The 19348-nt window shown below is 33.1% G+C and overlaps 2 long non-coding RNA genes across 2 annotated transcripts in view; both read right to left on the bottom strand.

Annotated features, from left to right (window-relative positions):
- LOC143242690 (uncharacterized) overlaps nucleotides 1-8414 on the bottom strand; it is a 59505-nt gene extending 51091 nt beyond the window's left edge. The window contains exons 1-2 of the long non-coding RNA XR_013023144.1: nucleotides 7976-8414; nucleotides 6297-6368 (exon numbers count right to left, since the gene is read on the bottom strand). This is a non-coding gene — a long non-coding RNA (uncharacterized LOC143242690). The remainder of the gene's footprint in view (nucleotides 1-6296; nucleotides 6369-7975) is intronic.
- An 883-nt stretch (nucleotides 8415-9297) lies between these two features.
- On the bottom strand, nucleotides 9298-13519 carry LOC143242705 (uncharacterized). The gene is made up of 3 exons (XR_013023160.1): nucleotides 13247-13519; nucleotides 9718-9980; nucleotides 9298-9423 (listed from the first exon to the last, which is right to left on the bottom strand). It is a non-coding gene; the product is annotated as an uncharacterized LOC143242705 (long non-coding RNA).
- Nucleotides 13520-19348: the final 5829 nt, after the last annotated feature.

The raw sequence follows: 19348 nt of genomic DNA, 5'->3' as shown, positions 1-19348 counted from the left end.
AATCAACTGGCATGCTGCATTAAACCAGAGATTTACAGACTTATACAACAAAACATAAACCAAATCAATACTAAGAATGGCAGAAACAAAAAGATCTGCCACAACAAAAAACTAGAAAACTATGATGCAAACAACAGAAAAGACACCAAAACGACAAACCGTTGACTAACCTCATAATTAATAGATCTGACTGACAATTAAACACAGACGAGATACATCTACTTAACAAAGGAATCAACTTTGCAATAGCACCTAGGAACATTCCAACCATAGAAATCAAAACGTGTTTAGAAAATCTATGCAGGAGACTTGTGATACTTTCTACAGAGAACAAATCAAGGAAACAACCAACAAAAAGAAGATAACTTAGATAATTTTATTGACATCCAACAGTCAAACTTCCCAGGTAAAATTAAAAATTTATATTTTCCAGAAACACCTAAAAACAACATCTTAAATGATTTTTTCAAACAATTTTCTCACAAAACCATCAACATAATTTCACAAAACAGAAAACTAAAAAACAATCTTACAAAAAGAGGCATTAATTCCATTAAAAACCTAAAACAAGACAAAAACATAAAAATTCTAAAAGCAGATAAAGGTAATGCTATAGTCATAATGAACACGAATGAATACATCCAAAAAATGAAAAACATCCTATCAGACACGAACAAATTTAAACCAATACACAAATCCAACAAAGACACGAGATGCAACTTAACAAATTACTACTAAAAATGGAAAAAGCCAACACAATTTCACAAACACTTTATTCCATTACGACCAATAATGTCCACATATGAATTATTTAATTACAATCTTGGTAAATACATAGCATGGGCATTCTCCAAATATGAAACATCAGCCTAATCTAAATCAACTTAATCATAAAGTCTTAATGGCCAGTTTCGATGTTATATCCCTCTTTACAGAAGTTCCAACCACTGAAGCCTGCAAGATAGCCTTAGAACTCTATATCCACGACCCTAACCCAACTATAGACATTGCCAGCAACCAATTAGCAACCCTCATAGAATTCACCACGATAAAGACAAACTTCATGTTCAACAACCAAAACTATATACAAACAAATGGCCTAAGCATGGGCAACCCAGTATCACCAGTTCTAGCCAATATTTTTATGACACAAGTTGAAACACAAGCAATTAACACAGCATTACATCCACCACTATACTGGTACAGATATGTAGATGACACGGTTGTGGAATTCAAATCTACAGAACACCTACTTAATTTTTTCAATCACATTAACTATATACATCCCAACATTAACTTCACATGTGAACAGGAAGAAAGCAATCAAATATCATTTCTTAACCTCAAAATTACAAGAACCGATATACAATTCAAAACAGAAATCCACTCAACAATCACCCATACTGGACTATACATTCCTTGGCACCCAGCACATGAAACAAAACAAAAACTCAACATACTAAGAAACCAAATAAACACAGCCATAAAACTATGCTCACCAAATAAAATTAACGATAAATTTTACAAAATGAAAAAAATACTTCATCAACATCAATAAGTTTCCTCCACAAACCTTAGAAAATATTATACGTACACACCCAGACAGAAAGCAAAATCAACCAATAAAAGTAAATATATCTCACGAATTAAAAAGTCACAAAACCATATTCTGCTGCATACCATATATTCCTGACATCAGCAGACAAATAACCACCATTTGGCAGAAACTAGTAACAAAATATGACATTCCAGTTAATACCAAAAGTATTCAAAAACCAGGAACAAAACTGAAGTCTATTCTATGTAAAAACTACTCTGACAAACACCACACCAACATTATTTATAAAATACAATGTGATAACTGCCACGACTTCTATATTGGAGAAACAAATAGAAAAATGGAAACCAGATTCAAAGAACATAAAAATCATCTACACACGTTTTCAAACACTGCAAGTCAAATAAACACAAAACAACCAAGAAAACACTCAAATACTAAATAAAGAAACAAACATAAATAAATGCAAAATTAAAGAAGCCTTACTTATACAACAACTTAAACACAAAATAAACCAATATAAAAAAACGCCTTGATACCTATATTAATATAATAAAATAAATAAATTATATTGGACCAAAGTATGTCCCTACCAAGTTTCAAGATAATCTGCCAAGATATGTAGGTATGGCAGTCGATTGAAAAGGGTTTGGAAGAAGATGAAACAACAGAAAAACTGTATCTCTCTTATGATGATGAGGAACCCAAGTGAAGTAAAAATGTATCTCAAGATGGCTGCTATGGGTATTAAAACTCTTTTTTGTTATCCTGAAGGCCTAAGAGACCTAAGAAGGTTGAAACATTGTTCTCTAATTTATTGTAATAAAAGTTTTAATACCCATACCAGCCATCTTAAAATACAGTACACCTCTCTGTGAAGACATAATTATGAGAAATAACTGTCTCGAATGCTATACTACAGAAAATTGGAAACTGGATTCACTGAAAATAATAAAAAATCCTCCCAAGTTTACAAAGTGCATCTTTTAAAAACAATTTTACTTTAAACATAGAACAAAAAATCAATGACCATGAAGTTATAAAAATCATCTTAATTTTAGAATGCAGCCTTACTCTAAAACAGTACCACCTATGGTACTAGGATATCTCTATTAAGCCTTTTAGTGATCTCTAATCATTTGGGAAAAAAATAAAAAAAACCTTTAAAAGTAGACTTATTCTTGAAACACCACTGAAAACATTTCTTGTAAATAGATTGGACCACCAAAAGATTGATAATAAGCAAAATACATAATTTCATGATTGTTGAGACAAAATTAAAATTTGCCTACTTAATCATATTATTTTTTATTCATGTTATTGTTACACAAAACTACAACAAAATCGACTGAGCATTTTGAACCACAACATTGACAGATATGCTATATGGAATACTGTGAATGTCCATGACTTACTTAAAAAATTAATTATTTTTCAGTGAAAGATGTGTTATGTGGTTATAAGTACATAACAGATGCAAAACTGTTCTGAGTGGACTTACGTTAAACAAGTTTACACAAAACCTTGATAAATAATTACTTCAAAAACACACAACTCGTTATTTAAGGAGATGTTTTAAACACTTGTTTTATTTGAAAGAGCTGTTTTTCTACTGGAATAATTTTATACGTGCCTAGTGGGGGTCATGTCTCACTCTAAACGCATATTTTCTCATTGCTGTGCATTAAAAAAATCAACATAGGAGATAATTAAAAACTACATATTTAAAATCCACAAATAGAGAAAATAAAAAAATGTAAGCAAATAAACTGTAGATCTATTGCTGACAGTTTACACAAGCAACAACTCACCATTTTGATTCCACTATAAAATTATTTCAAAGGATATTTATTGTGTTACAGGACTCCACTGAGATTTCTGCAAGAAACTGACAGTACTTTTAAACTTACTTCCCCATCCTTAATTATGTCACAGTATGAAATTTTCAAAGTTCTTCATTTTTAGCCATCATAAAATCCAGTGTTTTACTAGTATGTATATCAGTTGGAAAGTACAGCTTGTGCATTTCTAGTGTTTTTATTGAAAACATCCACAACAAAATTAGGGGATTCTGATGTTGAATATTGTTATTCAAGCCACTGTTGTTCATTATTACTCAAGTTTATTTCCCTGGCAATATGTCAACAGGTGTTTGACACTAGATGATTACCATAACAGATGTTGCTATTCAATATCACATTAGAAATTTTCTACTGTCTTTTGTACTCAGCAGAAGTCACAAGTACATATTCAGTATTTATTACCACTGCATATATTACTCTTTCATATAGCTATTGCAATTTTAAATAGGTAGTTATGGTAAATGTTATTGGTAATTGGCAATTTAGCAAAGTGTGCCACTGAATGAATTATTTGTGTTGCCTTATTCTAAAAAACACTTGTATACAGCAGGTTGTTGAAGATCAAACATATTTGTTATGTAAACCTATCAAAGTAAGCATGTGACTGTGTATGTTTATGTTGCACTAACCTTTGTTGTATTATATTGAAAGAAACATTATTCCATTGTGTTGAGATTCCTTTGTTGCTGTTCATATTTTGTTACATAACAGTACAAGCTGATGGAAGCTAGTCATTAAATTTGTGATCATACAATCTTTACCTTCACAATGGTCCTTTCAGAACAATTTTACAGTTTAATCACTGATGTCGAGAAACCCACTTGTTGAGAAATTTATATGCAAAAACGGCTCGTTTGGGTTGAGAAAATATTTTACATAGAAGAGCGAACAACGTTTCGACCTTCTTCGGTCATCGTCAGGTTCACAAAGAAAGAGGTAACTGACCGGAAGCTGACCACATGTTTGAAATGGTTGTGTAAATGTGTGTCGAAATGTAGAGGGCGGTATTAGTAAATGAGACGTTTTTGCATATAAATTTTACAGTTTGTATGTTACAGGTGTATACCAGTAAATATGTTTATTTTCTCTTGTACATTTGTTATTTATTTTTAATATGTGGTGGATGAGTGGAACATAAAACAGAAGTAACAGTAAACTGTTAAGAAATATGTAACATTCAATTGAATGCACATACACTTGTGAAGTTTAGAATGTATTCTGTATAAATGAATATAAAAATCAACTTAAGTAACAATATAATTAAAACTCATTCTAGACTGTCAGAAAAATAAAGAAACAACATGAATCAAAATACAGAGACTGTATTGTCAAGCCTATAGCTAAAGTCTCTAAAAAAATAAATAATTACAGCTGGAAGTAATGTCTGTATTATTTTTTTAAGCTATAAACCCCTCTTTTAGCTCCATGCCTACAGTACTTATCAACATAGTTTGTTTATTTTTTAAGAGTCCCGAGTTGTCAGCTTGAAAATACAATTTTTATATTTTGATTCAAATTTTCCGACGATCCCTACATCGCTTCCCAAATTAATAATGTTTGATAATAATGTACACATACACATACATACGTATTACTATATATAAATAAGTTTCTCATTCCCACTGAAGACCAAACACTGTTACTGTGTTAAATAAAGTCTTCATTACCTATTGAACCTGTTTCTAAACTTCATTGTTCTCAAAATTGGTTCTTCTTTAAATCTGAAATCTTAAACGTTTACATAACTTTAGTGTACACACCTACATACTCAAATTAATTCATAAATAAATACTCTCAAGTAGTAACATCACAGACCAGGAAAACATGGTGTGTGGTACTCGTCTCTTCCAAAAGGAAACACATGGTTCGTTTACCTGTTACAGTGTACATCACAGAAGCATTTAGAAAAACACATCAGTAAAAAACTAAGTAATAAATTTTCGTAACTTGTAAGAAATAAAGTTCAAACACGTGGCCTTAGAAAAAGAACCAGAACTGATAAAAAACTGTTGTAATATTCCTTCTGAAGTTCAATTTACATTATTTTTGAAGGAGATAATAAAACCACAAATTAGGTATTGGAACATCTAACCTGTTTTTTTGTTTTGTTTAAAAAATGGATAAAATTTAATGAGCTTTAAATGATTTGCTTTATTTTGAATTTCACACAAAGCTACACGAGGGATATCTGTGCTAGTTGTCCCTAATTTAGCAGTATAAGACAAAAGGGAAGGCAACTAGTCATCACCACCCACTGCCAACTCTTGGGACACTCTTTACAAACAAATAATGGGATTGACCATCACATAATAATTACGAGTCAAGTGCCTTAACCACCTGGCAGCCAGGCCAGGAACTTTAAATAAGAACATTTCAAACAAGCATAAAAGTTGACATTTTAAAGTTTCAATCTCAAACAATGTTCTATCAAGATCTTTTAAACTTTTATTATTAACATTAATTTTTTATACTTTAAACTATATGTGGTGCATTTATACTGAATTACTTTAAAAAAAGTTTTATCACCTTCTTTAAATTATACCTTTGAAGACCATTTACCCAAAATAACTGTATTTTTCAAGAAGAATAAGGCATTTTTTTAAATTTAATAATTTTCAATACTTTTAAGAAAAAATTCATACAAAAGATACACAGCTTGTTAATTTTGTTTGATAGAGTATATTTAGTTACAGTTTTGTTGTAAAACCAACACCAAACACTTCTACTGTCATCATAAAACGTACAATCTGAAAATCAACACTATCATCATCAACAGATAGATCTTGTATAAAAACAAAACAAATGGAAAAACTGGACAAAAAAGTCAGATTTTTGTTTTGATGTTTATTGTAAATTGATAACAGTGATGTTCTTACCCCTGTTATAAAGTTTACTTTCCTTTTCTTTAATGTTGATAACTTAGCTAAATATTCTGGCCCTGGATGTTCCTGGTGATATAAAAACAAACCACATTATGATCAAGAGTTCAGGTAAAACATCATATCTGTGTGTTATGAAATTTACATTTTTAAACATGTATTTTTGAGAAACTTTCTCAAAAGAATACCTCTAGAAAACATTCAAATATTATTTTTATAAGACAAAGTTTGGAAAGATGTTCAAAGTGAAATACTAGAGAATAGCTGTAAATATAATACTGGAAACAAACAAAGTTAAAGGTCCTGAACACCCAATCAAGGCAGGAAAACAAGGTCATTTACCCATCAGGAACGTCAAACTGCATATGTCACAACCTTTTACAGAGTTAAATTCAAAATGTAATTAAGCTAGTTTATTATCGATGTATACAAGTAAACTTTACATCACAATGTAATTACTGAATCAAATTTTAATTGTATTTAAGTTCTTAGATTCTCCCCTTCTTCTATAATTTACTTATTGAATGATTTTATGTAAATTACAGTGAATTCCTTCTAAAGCAGCCACCTTTGGAACTGAGACAAACTGGCTTGATTAGAGGGGTTCCACTGGACATAATTAAGGATTATGTAAACAAAAAGGGGCTGTGATTGAATGACCACTTTCAAGGGGTGACCAAACCTGGTGGATGGCCACTTAGAAGGGTTCCACTGTAGTTATTACTCAGACAAGGCAAAAATTTTACAGCTTTCTATTTTATTTATTTATGATGTCATACACTAGGAAATTAGAGTCATTTGGCATGCACACCAATCACAGCCTCTCTTTTACAAGCTACCAATAGTTCTCTCAGATGTTGTATATCCATAGACTTACTGCTGTACTAACAGGGGGCATATAGTGTGGTAGTGCCATTAGTAAAGAACAAAAACAGATGCTGGTAAACAGTACATTTTATGGTTTTCATGAATATTCTTTATTTATTACTATAAAAGTAACTAAAATGAAAAAACAAGAAAGTTGTTGGATTAGCTAAAATAAAGAATAACAATTAATTATTCTTCATATTGTTTAATGTAATTCAATAGGGTAACATGAGCTGAATGTTCACCAAGTGATTTAAAACTTGTGATGAAGTATTAATAGTTACATGTGGTTCAAAAGTCGATAAAACTATGAGATTAAGAATAAACAACAGATGTCACAAGTTTTTAGTTATTTAGGATAAACTATCACAGTTTAGGGTCACAATTTGCTGTCATTCTAGCACAATAAAAATGTAATTTACAATTATTTCATAATTTTTATGATGGTTATGAGGGTGTTTAAATTGACTGATCATTTAGAGTTATAGTTTGTAAAATAACAGATAAAATAAACTTTTTACTGACAGCAAACATCTGATATTTATTAAGGAGGTTAAAAGAACAACATAAGTGAAATTTGAAAATTTGTAAATGAAGTATTTTTAATTTTAACATAAAAAATCACTTTGTAATCAGAACAGTCAACACTCTGACAACAAAAAATTAAAATATTTTTATGATTACTGTCAAAGTTTGTGATGACACAACTGGTACCTTCAGAATCACAGTTGGTATACTGCCATGGTTAAAAGTTGATGTTAAATACACAAGCCCATTGTGATAAAGTTAGTTACTAAGGTACACATTACCTCTAAAGTATCAAAACTAGTCATATCCCAGTGGTGGGTAATTATTTCCAAATACTTTTTCCACAATTCAAGAAATATTACAGCTGAAAGTAAATAAAAACAAAGTGAAAGGTTTATCATCAGTAAAGACAGAAATTGTAACAGAATATAAATCACTCTTTAAACTGATGTGACTTGTGACAATTAATTCAACTATTTTTGTTCACCAAAGTGTTAGTAATTAAAAACTTTGTAAAGTGTTTTCTTTTTTCCTTGAAAAGTCCCAAATTACAGATAAAGAAATTTCAAAGTAATAACATGTTTTTGGAATTATGTTGAAGTCTTTGATGGGAGATTTTAGTTACAGAAGTTTGAAGTCTTGGATGTGAAGCAAATTTGATGTGCTTTATGTTGGTTTGAAATTAAGGCCATTTCAAGTAGTGTAAATATACAATGTTGGACGTTTTTTATGTTGAAGTAACCCTTTTGCTATGGGTGTCCATTACTACACATCTCATGAGGATTTTCTTAGTGAGTTACTTTCCCAAAATTCAGGTCCTTTGTAAAGGTCAGTTTTATATTACTGTACATAGTAACATGAGCACACAAGCACCATGTCATTGTAACTTCTATACTGTTATCCAGGCACAGTTGAGAGATCAATATAATAAAAATAATAAATGTATATTCAGAGAGTGGACAAGAAAAGTGACCCCCCTTAAAAATGCTGTTAATTTGTTATATATTTTATTAGATAATAGAAAAATGTGTAAAATGCACTTCATGAGATCTGTTCAAATATGATATCAAATAAATTAACAACATTTTCAAGGGAGGGGCACTTTTCTGTCCTCCCCTTGTACATAAATGTTTAATGTTATCAAATTTAAGCTATTTTATATGAATTATAGTTTGTAGTTATTCCAGAATGAAAAAAAGCATTATTTATATTAATTTCCTAATTGTTTATAGTGGTCAAATCTATCTATACAGAGTTTCATTAGCAAAAATAACAGACAAACATTAAGTTTTTTTCTGTACAAAAATGTTTGATAATTATCTGGAGATCATAAAAATTTTCAATGTGAAATTTGAACATTTTTTGATGCATACAAATATTTTTTAATCTTAAAATCAAAATTACTATGCATGTTGGATAGTCAACATGCAAAAAGAAAATAGACACAAGAAAAGCATTACTTAAAAAAGTCTTAAAACTAAATAACAAAAAATTTGATATTTTGTGCATGAAAGTTCTAACAGAGTATGAAGTAGAGAATAATATTTATTCAACTTTAACATGTAAATCTATATTATTCTTACCCCAGAGTGACATAAAAAACAGCAAAAAATACAGCAGCATCAATGTCGAAAAGATGAGTTATTCTGACAAAAGTGCATGTCTGTCCTGATATTCCATATCTACATCACATAAAATGATGTTCTTGTAGTCTTCACAAATGTCCTTACTGTAAAAAAATGCAATTTTGTTTCAAGTTTATATAATAAACACAGTACAGCTGTACATTTATATCAATCATAATATACAACTATCAATTTCAATGATAATGACACATAAAATAACTGACTAATTGAAATTATGTTTAAATCAATTTATCACAAAAATTATTAAAATATTTTAATGGTTCAAAACACATCAACCAATAAAAATTAATGGTTCCAATTATTATTCTTTACAATTATTCCAGCTACAAATAGCTTGTGTGAAAATAATTAATTACGTCCAGTGATTAATCACTTACCACATTCCATCAATCACACAGCTCTAAGTAACTGATTTATCTGAGGTATAATTTAGAAAGTGATCAAACATGAGTTATAAAAATAATAAACTGTTTGGTAACTCTTTTTTCTCCCCCCTTATTCAAACCTGTGAGCATCACCCATCAAGGTGAAGCACCCATACAGAAAACACAACACTCCTCCTTCTGAAGCTGGAATCAGCATACAGGTGTAATATCCAAGCCAAACAAAGTACAGGCTTATCTTAACTCCAAAATACTCCCTGAAAAAATTGAAAGGAACAAACACTGAAGTGATTCTTATCAAACAAAATATAGTGCATACAATAACTGAGAAACTCAAAAATATCCATAATAATTTTTTTTTTATAAAGAGTTGTCTCAATTGTAAACTCTGACTAGTATGAGAGCAAGATGATTTTCATGCTAAAATTAATACAATTTATATTTTAATATTACATTTTCCAAATTTCATTTGCAAAGCTTCTACAATCTTCTAATTGAATATCAACTTATTTTTTGGTAAAAATGTATGTTATGTATTATTTTCTCTACACTTACACTACATGAAGTTAGGCCATTTGTTTAACCTTGTAACCAAAAAAAAATGAAATAATATTTTTCTTTCTAAAATCCATGCAGATTACAATAAAAGCTTATCATTATTTATCCCGACTATCGTCAGGCTTGCATCAGTTAAATATGACAACTTCCTTTATACTAAGCCTATGTAACAAGTTAGGAATAACCTTATGTACACTTAGTTCAAATTACAGCATAAAATTATGTAATACACACGATCTTCATACAATATACACATATTGCAAAAAAATTAATCTATTTCTTCATTTATATTTTCTAACGTTACCTAATAAGTATTTTTTTCATTTATAACAAACCAAATTTGTACATAAAAATAACAAAAATCTAGTACTTAATTGTGAATGCTGTAATTCTTTTTGTTGTCAAAGATTTAAAGTGTTGTGAGATGCTAACCCAAATTTTCAATGGTGATGTTTTTGATTTTTTTCCAAAATTATTTATTAATTTCAAACACAATTTAGAGCACAATCAATAAAAAACACAAGGCATACAATGTCCTATAATTATTACAATTTAACTGTTTTTCTAACCAAACATTGTGGATCAAAACAATTTCCTTAAGCTAGTTGAAGTAAACTGAGTGACAGCCGATTTAAATCTATGTTCCGAAAAAACTTCAAAGCCATCCTGTGAACGAGATGGCATTATACATAAAACAGAAGATTAAATATTTATTTTCTGATGGTTATCAATAATGTAATATCAAATGTCAAAGACAGAAAGATATTTTGTTTCTTGTGGTGAAATATTATCATGAAATGTATGTGTATAAAGAAGGGGACACACAAAGAAATTAAGTCAGCCTTCAAAAACATAGTTGTAAAGTGTCGTCTAAAGAAAATACAGAAATATTCAAATTATCTTTGTTAACCTGAAGATGACATAAGAAGTTTGAAGCCTTTTGTCTACTTTATTTTAATAAAAGTTTTAATACCCACACTGTCCGTATTGAAATACATTGTTACATCAAGTAGGTTTCTCGTGATCACGAAGTACATTCTGTTGAAGACTCAAAAAAAACCAAAAAAAAACCTTAACTTTATATGACAGTCTGATGGCAGAATTAGTAGCTTTCCTATGAGGTTTGTAGCGATTAGAGGAGCTGGATATATAACAACCAAATTATCATTCTGAATGATGCTTCTTTCTTCAAACAGATAATTAAAGTAAAACATAACATAAGTTATGTGGACGTCACTCTACGAACCTAGAACACGTTTCAAAGACGAAGTTCTATGATGATATTTATTAAACATTTATAGAAATATAAAAGAACATTTCAAAAACTGAAATGTAACAGTAACAAAAAATAATGAATTAACGAAAGCTTACATTACTTATATTACCAGTTTGTTAAATGATTTGTGCTTAAGTTTTGGATGCTTTTCTTCTCGGTTTATTGGTAGTTTAACTGAGAAATGGACATTTTAAAATGCTAAGTGCAAAAGTACCTTAACAGCAAATAAAGATACACATGCGTAAAATGGGAACATGTAGTCGGTTTAGGTTCGAATTTCCGTCACACCAAACGTGCTAGCCGTTTCAGAGATGGTGGAGTTATAATGTGACGTGCAATATCACTATTCGTTAGCAAGTTGGCACTGGGAGGTGAGAACTAACTACCCTCCCTCCACTCTTATACTACTGAAGAAGGGACGGCTATCGCAGGTAGCCCTTGTGTAACTTTACGAAAAACTGAAAACAAAACAAACATATCACGATATACTTAACCAGTGTAAAAGTACTTTTTATATAATTGTTTAGTTATGCTGATGGTATGAGATGCTAAAGTCTTGGATATTTTTTTTATAGCGTATGACCGGACAAAAAGAATTAAGAAACTAAAATAACTACACGATATTTTAAACAGATCTGGATTTTTGTAATAAGTATTTACAAACTTGAATAACTCTGGTAATCAATTAATTTTTCACAATTATTTTTATTTTGTAGTGCAGATTTCTGAATTCAGTACAATTCTATAGTGGGCTAACTGCGCTTTGCCCTCTGCGAGAGTACAGTTGAGAAAAGATCTTTCGGTAATGAAATCCAGCTATTATTACATAGTCTACAGAGTACGTCTAGAACGTATTGACAATAAGTAGTATTAGTAAAATTAAAACACTAGTGTGATTAACAGCAATAAGAACTTTTTTATGTTAACGAATCGCATCAACTGCTATATACCAATAATAATGAGAGACAAAATATTTCTGAAAACACCATTTGTATGTCCAGTCTGATACTATATGTAGTTTACGTGATTTTTATCAAAACAACAAAGTTGCTTCAGACTAATTAAGACAACAATACTTTTTTCAGGTCCGGCATGGCCAGATAGTTAAAACGTTCGAATCGTAATCACAGGGTCACGGGATCGAATTTTTGTCCCTCCAAACATGCTCGCCTTTTCGCCCTTGGGAGCGTTATAATGATACGGTCAATCCCACTATTCTTTAGTAATAGTATAGCCCAACAGTGGGCGGTGGGTGGTGATGACTAGCTCCTTCCCTCTACTCTTACACTGCTACATTAGGGATGGCTAGCATGGATACTTCTCGTATAGCATTAAATTAATGAAATCAACAAACAATATTTATGTCACTATTGTCAATCAAGCTATTCACTAAACAATATTACATCACATCAGTTCATGACGTCACTCAAACAAGAACATTTTATGCGCATAGCAACAGCGATATTTCACTTAGAAACAGAAAAGAAAGTTAAATATAAGGCCTTACAGTGAAAACAAGAATAATTATATCTATGGCTATTTTAAGTGAATTAATGTACATTTACATTAGTTTACTGCTTGCTTCAGGGTCTACAGTATACCACGAAATTATACATGGTTCTACTGTTACAATAATCTGTTCAAAAGATGTTCATAATAAAGAAGGAAAACTGATAAATTGGTACACACCTCTGAATGAAGTAGTGACAAGTAGGGAGAGAATACAAAGGAAAGATGGCAGCGAATTATTGTTGACTGATGTGCAATTTGAAAACGCGGGAATTTACACATGTGGAAATGGTGAAAGTGATTACAAACATAATGTCATAGGTAAATAAAATTATTTTATTTTATTTTAGGTCTTATTTTCGTTTATTAAACCTTATTAATTTAACACAAATAACATTTAAATCGAAATCACCCTTCTCGATATTGAATGTACTTCAGCCGTTACCTATGAATTTAATGTCACCCACAATGTGTATTGATTAAAATGAATTCCCTCTATATTTACTGTCAGGAAAGCATTTGAATTAACTGACAATATTGATTATTAATATAACCATATGTTTGCGATATTTTTGTTTAAGCTCATTTGAATGCGTTGGTCAGTTATACAAAATGTGATTCTTCTGTTTAAGCAGTTAACAATGTTAAAAGTAAATATGATGCTCTTCGTAAAATCAACCTCACAAATACAATGTTTTCTTTAAACTTTCTAAACCTAAGAATGTAAGGTATCTCACTTATACAGACCATGCTCGATCTGTCTTTAGATTGTATAATATGGTTCCAGATTGTTAATACAATTGCCGTACGACTCTTATTTTCTGAATTAGCTCTACACTTATATTTACGTATACAAATTAGATATTTTTAACACAAATGTTTGTTATTTTAATACTATAAAGAATTGATGGAGAGTTAGAAGTCAATGAAACCAAATATTTTTTCTTAAAATCAGATATGTTTGCAGATATTTATCCCACATTTTTCTTAATTTGTTCATTACGGATTTTAAATTAGTAGTATGCAAAAATCGAATTTTACATCTAACATATTCTTTAATCTTAGAACCCATTTGTAGGGTTTGACAATAGTAACGGAATTATTTTATTCATTATAAAATATGTATAGCATGGGTATTAAATACTTAGGTTTGTGAAGCAAGAAGATATTCCGATAATAAAAGAGTTGAACAACCACTTCAAGCGAAAATGTCCTTTGGGCTTATTCCTTTCTAAATGATTTTACACTTCTTATGATTTAGTGATTCTTATGATTTTAACCAGTAGTTAAAAGGGATTTAAATTGAAACTTTTAATTGTAATCTCATTTGTTAAAACAACACATTATCGACCATATTATTACTGACGAGGCCTCTTGTTATCACTAGAGATCGTGAAGACAGCAATATTCGTAATGTTGTTTATGAACACAAACGACAGTAAGGAGTGTAGCTTAGTGGTAAAGCGTTCGCTCTGCACGTGAAAGGTTCTGGATACGATCCCCGACACCTCTACGTGTACATTTTTAAGGCCCGGCATGGCCAGGTTGATTAAGGCGTGCGTAATCTGAGGGTCGCGGGTTCACATCCCCGTCGCGCTAAACAAGCTCACCCTTTCAGCCGTGGGGGGCTTTACAATGTGACGATCAATCCCACTATTCGTTGGTAAAAGAGTAGCCCAAGAGTTGGCGGTGGGTGGTGATGACTAGCTGCCTTTTCTCTCGTCTTACACTGCAAAATTAGGGACGGCTAGCGCAGATAACCGTCGAGTGGTTTTGCGCGAAATTCAAAAACAAACAAACAAACAAATCCTATCGGCGACAGTAAATGAGCTAAAAAAGATTTAACTTTCTCTTGTTTTCTTCAGTGTATGTTCCAGCAGAAAACCTCACTTGCCCTCGAGAATACCGAAGATATGCTGACAGGTGTTGTAAGTATATATTACACACAATAAGGTTAATAGTTTCCATTAAAAACAAAAAGATGAAAGACTTTTAATGTCATGTAGTTTTGATACAACAAATTTGTTTTTTGATAATAAACTCGTTGTTAGGATTATAAAAATTAACACTGGGTAAATAAATGTTCAGCTATGTACTTTTAACGGTTTTAGATCCATGTCCTCCTGGTCACTATGACAATGGATTACAAACTTACGTGCCCAGGAAAGACTCATATGGCACATTTTGCTTCTGACGCCTTTATACCTTGTCCTGAAAATAAAATTACTGATGAAGAAGGAGCTGATAGTAAAGATCTTTGTACAAGAAATGGTTTTCTTTTATTGTTGCTTTAAAAATTAAAAAAATGTTTATTTTTTGTTAAAACACATTGTTATAATGAGATACATCTTCAAAAGTTTAATGTTTTTTATTGTACAGTAAACTCTCGTTGTAACGAAGTCGTAGGGACCAAAGAGAATTGTTCGTTACAAAAGAAGTTCGTTAAAAAGGATTTTTTTTCATTCACTAGCCAAGTCTGGTAATGGTAGGCCCTATAACTGACGGCTGTTGCAGTACCGGTAATTGGATTAAAGACTCAGAAGTCACACGTGTTTAAACACTTAAAACACATTTAATGAAATTCAAAAGGACAATTAACAGCACTTGTAAAACAAAAAATGTAAAAAAATAACATTCATAATATAGATATATGTAATTATAATGTACAGGATACAAACACCAGCAAGAACGTCTAACTGGAGTCACTTGAAATACTGCACAATGCTTTTTTGCGAACTGCTGTCCCTCTGGCACTTGGTCACAAAACGCTCCATCATGTTTAATTGAGAGATAAACTGTCCTGCGTTAGCCTGGTGTTCAAGATATCTCTGAAGTTGCAGGCACATCTCACGAGCTGCAGAATGTGTTGGGATGGGGGGTTCCTCATTGTCGTCATCTTCACTTTCACTGTCATTTTCTGGTGTCTGTTTATTTTGCACCATGGCCACAATATCACTGTCTGTCAGGGGCGCGCTAGTGATCAGATCATTATCAGCAGTCTCGTAGTCCTCTGCTGTGCCATCCACCGTAAACCCAGAGTCATTCAGCCGTGTCAAGAGCTGGGCCAATGGTATGTCATCCTCGGGGTCCTCACTGTTTTCTGCTGGCTCTGGAGAGGAGAAGCCACAAGTTCTGAAGCAATTGGCTATGGTTGAATGCTTTACCAATGACCAGGCAGAGCGTAGCAGTCGCATGGCTTCAAGCACAGTCACAGTGAAAACACTTTTATTGTCTATTGAATCAATAAGACGCTGTAGCAGTAGGGTGCGGTAATGATGTTTTAGATTGGCGATGATGCCTTGGTCCATGGGCTGTGTCTTGCTTGTGGTATTGGGAGGCAGGAACACCAGCTTGATGGCCTTAAGTCCAGTGGGGTTGGAGTGGGCGGGGCAGTTGTCAATTATCATAAGGACCTTTCTTTTCTGCAGCACAAACTTTCGGTCAAGTTCTCTCAGCCACTCGGTGAATGGATCTTATGTCATCCAAGCTCGCTTGTTGGCTTTGTATGGTGTTGGCAGGGTTTTGACGTCTTTGAAGCAACGCGGTTTTGCTGCCTTTCCTAAAAAAAAGAAAGAAAGAAAATGTACATGGTTAATGTCTTGAAATTAAAAATGAAACATTTACATGCCAATAATGTGAAGAAAATAATAAAATAACAACTTCTAAAGAAAACACAGGAAAATATTTTTACCTGCTTTTGACACTCACCTATGACAAGTAAAGGAAGCTTCTCGGTGCCGTCCATATTGGCGCATACCAAAACAGACAGCTGCTCCTTCGCTCGCTTCCCGCCGTGACAGGAGTCTCCCTTGATAACAAGAGACTTGTCTGGCAGAAGTTTAAAGAATAAGCCAGACTCATCTGCGTTGAAGACATTCCGTGGGCTGTAGTTTTCTAGCAGGCGTGGCAGTGTTGTTGATGTCCACTGGTTTGTTTGCTCTGGTTCTACACTACCAGACTCACCACAGATCGTACGAAATTGAATGTCGTGTCTTTTTTTGAATCGGGTTAACCACCCATCACTCATGCAAAAGTCAGTGATTCCCATTTGATCAGCAAGTTTTTTTGCCTTTGCTTGCATAACAGGCCCAGAGATAGGAACATTCTCTGATCTAGCATTTTTGTACCACAGAAGCAATGCCGCTTCTAGGTCAGAATGTTTTGCAGTTCGCATGCGTTTTCTATTGGGACAAAAGTTGTCTCGAGAAGACAATATGGACTCTTTATTTTTCAACCATGTTGACAAAGTGTTCAGAGGCACATCAAATGCTTTTGTTATTTCTGTTTTTGTTTTAACTTTTTTTCAACTTCTTCTATTGCTGTAATTTTAGTTTCTATCGATACAAGCTTGCGCTTCGCCATGATCAATGATTAATGATCTGTTTAATTTGACTGTGATTAGCCTTTTATAGGCCACAGCATGCAGGCTGCACAGGCATAATCTACTCAAGCCATAATCTGAAAACTTTATATCTAAGCTATTTTTTGCTGGGAGGGCGGGTGAGTTGGGGCGGGCAGGGGTTTAAAGTGTTATTGACCATAATTGTAAAAACATTGGTCCGCTATTTCTCAAGTGTAAGATTTTGATGGTGGCACCACACATTGTAGCGCGGAGACTGACTAATTGCACTTGCTAGCGGCGTAGCCGGTGGTCGGGAGCCGGCAGCGGTGACAATTAATTTAGGGAAGAAGAGAAAAATAAATATCTTCGTACCTGGTTTGATACAAAGGATGTAATATTGATGCTTTTCACACCCTAGGGACTATAATTATACATCGTTACAAGCCGACACTTCGATACATGCAGTTCGGTTCAAGGGGCTTTTGTTACTATGTATTTATATGGACAGTTGGCCGGACCAGTCAACAACTTCGATACAAGTGATATATTCGGTTCTAGCGACTTCGAAACAATGAGAGTTTACTGTATTAAACAGCTTTGGTTTTTACAGAAAAGCTTTTCCAGGAGGTGGGAACAGTTGTTGTAACGATTTAGTATGTTAATATTTTTGTCAAAACTTATATTTACATAAAAACATACATATGACAGAGTGGTATTATTTTGGTAAAATATTTGACAATTCCATTTATATATTTACTTTACCAGGAGGTGCTAACAGTGCCTTACAAACCTACTTGAGTGGGTGTCTCTGGCACAGCTTCCACATTATCATCAGCCCTTCTGGTAGTAGTGTCTAGTGCCTCACGAATCTAGTTAAGTGGGTGTATCTGGCACAGCTTCACATTATCATCAGCCCTTCTGGTAGTAATAGTGTCTAGTGCCTTACAAACCTACCTGAGTAGGTGTATCTGGCACAGCTTCACATTATGATCATCCATTCTGGTAGTAGTGGTGTCTAGTGCCTTACAAACCTACCTGAGTGGGTGTATCTGGCACAGCTTCACATTATCATCAGCCCTCCCTGGTTGTAGTAGTGTCTAGTGCCTTACAAACCTACCTGAGTGGGTGTATCTGGCACAGCTTCACATTATCATCATCCATTCTGGTAGTAGTAGTGTCTAGTGCCTTACAAACCTACCTGAGTGGGTGTATCTGGCACAGCTTCACATTATCATCATCCATTCTGGTAGTAGTAGTGTCTAGTGCCTTACAAACCTACCTGAGTGGGTGTATCTGGCACAGCTTCACATTATCATCCATCATCCATTCTGGTAGTAGTAGTGTCTAGTGCCTTACAAACCTACCTGAGTGGGTGTATCTGGCACAGCTTCACATTATCATCAGCCCTCCTGGTTGTAGTAGTGTCTAGTGCCTTACAAACCTACCTGAGTGGGTGTATCTGGCACAGCTTCACATTATCATCATCCATTCTGGTAGTAGTGGTGTCTAGTGCCTTACAAACCTACCTGAGTGGGTGTATCTGGCACAGCTTCACATTATCATCATCCATTCTGGTAGTAGTAGTGTCTAGTGCCTTACAAACCTACCTGAGTGGGTGTATCTGGCACAGCTTCACATTATCATCAGCCCTCCTGGTTGTAGTAGTGTCTAGTGCCTTACAAACCTACCTGAGTGGGTGTATCTGGCACAGCTTCACATTATCATCATCCATTCTGGTAGTAGTAGTGTCTAGTGCCTTACAAACCTACCTGAGTGGGTGTATCTGGCACAGCTTCACATTATCATCATCCATTCTGGTAGTAGTGGTGTCTAGTGCCTTACAAACCTACCTGAGTGGGTGTATCTGGCACTGCTTCACATTATTATCATCCATTCTGGTAGTAGTAGTGTCTAGTGCCTTACAAACCTACCTGAGTGGG

Source organism: Tachypleus tridentatus, unplaced genomic scaffold, assembly GCF_004210375.1.
Source record: "Tachypleus tridentatus isolate NWPU-2018 unplaced genomic scaffold, ASM421037v1 Hic_cluster_2, whole genome shotgun sequence".
NCBI classification, from domain to species: domain Eukaryota; kingdom Metazoa; phylum Arthropoda; class Merostomata; order Xiphosura; family Limulidae; genus Tachypleus; species Tachypleus tridentatus.
This window is presented reverse-complemented; position numbering and strand designations above follow the sequence as displayed.